This window comes from Myodes glareolus, chromosome 15 (genome assembly GCF_982192425.1).
Source record: "Myodes glareolus chromosome 15, mMyoGla1.1, whole genome shotgun sequence".
NCBI classification, from domain to species: Eukaryota; Metazoa; Chordata; class Mammalia; order Rodentia; family Cricetidae; genus Myodes; species Myodes glareolus.
Window position 1 is genome coordinate 17,559,480 of NC_142040.1, and position 3,414 is coordinate 17,562,893.

Genomic DNA, 3,414 nt, shown 5'->3' on the forward strand with positions numbered 1-3,414 from the left:
CACAGGTCCAACACCTTCTTTTCAGGGTGCTTGTCCTCAATATGAAGGATCCACTCTCATGACCAAACCCAAACCTAATAACATCATCTCACGAACTCTTTGAACACTTGACTAAATATAGGGGACACACAAATGTGCAATCTGGATCACATCCTAACCCGGGAGGAAAAGAAGATTCTCATACTACATATGCTGTCCATGTGTATATCTGATGTCAATTTCTCATCTTTGCTCATCTTTTTCTATGAACTCTTCAACTGTTTGGTTTTGATTTGTGGAATCATATATTTTTATTCCCCGAGGGGGTTCATGGAGCTACTGCAATACCAGGTCAATGCGTGGAGTGGATGGAGTAAGCTCCTTGTCCAACCCCTAATTCCAAAAATCCATTTAATATATTGTCCTCAGATAGAGGATGTATCATATATTAAGTTGATAAGAACAGATACTACACTTGAACTTAGCCAAAAGGCCAAGAAGCGATTATATGGAATCATATTTTTAAATGTTGGGAAACTGAGCTCTTCTTCCAGACATTAGTGCCGTTTCATTTTCATGGTTTTTTTTTTTCCCATACTGTGGATCTTAAAAATATCTTCTTTGCCTGTGCATGATGTTTATACATACATTTGAAAGTCATTAGAGGTGTGGTGACTCACATCTGTAATTTTAACACTGTAGATGCCCCCAGGCTAGCCTGAACTACAAAATGGTACCCTATCTCAAAACAAGCAAAGAAAACTAGCAAGAGCAAGTGTAACACCAAAAGTTCCCAAAGCACAGATTGTTTTAAGGCTATTATTTGCTTTGTCATGTTTATCAGGCATGTACTTGGTTTATAGTTAAAAACTACTAAATTTATATTAAGTGCAATGAAGAGGTGTGTTTTGCTGAATTGTTAAGTACAAATCGGATGTCAATATTTTCTTTGTCATTTCTGTTAGAATAATAATTTCCTCCCCTCAAATTTCTAAGTATTAATCTCTGAGATTGTGAATATTTCTCCTTACATGCCTATAATGAATAATCTTGGTTGCCAACTTGACCACATCCAGAATAAACTAAAAAAATTAAGAAGCTGTGAGAGGAATTTTCTTGATTGGATCATTTGAAGTAGGAAGACCACCTTCAATCTGGGCCGCATCTTCTGGTAGCAGCATGCATAAAAGACATGGAAGAAGGAAGCTTTTGCTTTTTGCCTACTTGCTTTGACTATCATTGGAAATTTCATTTATCCTGCTGCTAAGGCATTTTACTCACGGGTGTTAGGACCTAACTCTTCAGAATTCTGAAATAGACTGAAGACTAGCTGAGACATTCGGTCTCATGGACTCAACAACCACAGGATGCTAGGTCTTTTTAACATGGATCAACCATTGCTGGAGTAGCCTGTCAGTCACCCTAGTAAATCCCTTTTAAATATACATACACAAATGCATACATTTATAGTGTATGTATATGTTTCATATGTTATATATACACGTACAAGTCTTATATGTGATTTATGTTATATATACATATAGCACACACATGTGTATATTTGTGTTTGTGTGTGTGTGTATGTATTAGTTAGGATTACTATTGTGATGAAACAGTATGACCAAAAACAAGTTAGGGAGGAAATGCTTTCTTTTTCTTATGCTTCTACATCTCTGTTCACCATCAAAGAAAGTTAGACCGGGAACCTGGAGTTTTAGCTGATGCAGAGACCCTGAAGGAATGCTGCTTACTGACTTGCTCATCATGGCTTGCTCAGTGTGCTTTTCTCTAGAAACAGGAAAATCAGCCATCATGGATTGGACCCTCCCCCACCAGTCACCAATTAAGAAAATGCCCTACAGGGTTGCCTACATCATAATAATATGGAGGCATTTTCACAATTAAAGTTTCCTCCTCTCATATGCCTCTAGATGTGCCAAACTGACATAAAAGCTGGCCAGGACAAAATACATACCTGCATATATAATCACACACACACACACACACACACACACACACACACACACACACACACATTTAAATGTAAATGTTAATCCTATTAGTTCTGTTTCTTTAGAGAACCTTGGTTAAGACAGAAATAAACCAAACAAACCATTTTTTCTTAAATTTGTGACTAAACTAGAATCTGCAGATGGGAAGATTGTCCTGGGTTATCTAGGAGGGCAAAATGTAGTGACAAGTGTCCCTCTGGAACAAGGTGTCGACAGCAGGGTTACCAAAAGAGAAAGAAGAGTAGAAGCAGAAACAGAAGAAATAAGCTTGGCAATACTGTGGTGCTGGGTTTGAAGATGGGGTGTCCCTGAGACAAAAAGCTTCCAACAGCCCCTGCAAGTAGAAAGCAAAGAACTAGACAGTTTTATCCAGAGTCTCCAGGGCGGGGGGGGGGGGGGCTGTAGCCATGTCAAATTAGACTTCTGACCTTCAGAACTCTGATATGATAAAAGCACATTTTGTGGTATTTCCTTACAGCATCAATAAGAACCTCATCCATCAGTCTACCACTGACCACTTCACTATTTGCTTTATCCATTTTCATTTGCTGCATAGAACTTCGGTTTTGTTACCCCAGATTTATGTTAAAATCCCGAGAGGCTGTGTATAGTATGTAATAAAGTGGGACCACTCTCCTATCTTTATCTTTCACATGAAGTAGATACCATAATGATAATTGGTGTAACATGAGGGCCAGCTTGTTGGGGTTTCTGTCCCACCTGGTACCCCACAACTGGTATACCCCAAGGAAAATCACACACAGGACTCCATAAGATTATAAACTGATTGGCTCTTAGCTCTGGCTACTTATTAGTTCTTATGACTTATCTTAACCCATTATTCTGATCTACTTTAGCCACATGGCTTGGTACCTTTTTCAGTTGTCAGCTTACATGTTGCTGCTTCGGTGGTCTGTGCAGGAGTGGCGGATGGAGCTTCTGCTTCCAGAACACTCCCAGTCTCTTTGCTCCACCCCTACTTCCTGTCTGGCTTTCCCGCCTATACTGCCTGCCTGGCCAATCAGCGTTTTATTAAATACATGATTGACAGAATACAGACAATTATCCCGTACCAAATTGGTGCTGGAATAAGTTCCCTACCCCATTGTTCAGGCTTACACACTCATGATAAGACAGAAGAGGTCAAGCCATTTTGTCTTCAGATGGATCATATACACTCATACAGCTGACCAAAGCTAATTCATGTATGTGCTTAGGTAAGTCACTTGTGGTTTCATTTGGTCTTCAGAATTGCATAGGCTGCATGCTTTCTGCATTCCTATCTGAGTAAGTCATGAACTAACTGCTGAATAAACTAAGCTTATCACTAGTTTATACCCCAACTCCCAAAACTGTTGAAAGGAAAAACTAATGCTTCATTGTAATTTGATTGGAGCTGATGCATAAGAAATTGAACACTACT

The 3,414-nt window shown here is 39.1% G+C and overlaps 1 non-coding gene across 1 annotated transcript; it reads right to left on the reverse strand.

Moving 5' to 3' along the window:
- Positions 1 to 298: 298 nt before the first annotated feature.
- LOC125414141 (U2 spliceosomal RNA) lies at positions 299 to 484 on the reverse strand. The gene has a single exon (XR_007236162.2). It is a non-coding gene; the product is annotated as a U2 spliceosomal RNA (small nuclear RNA).
- Positions 485 to 3,414: the final 2,930 nt, after the last annotated feature.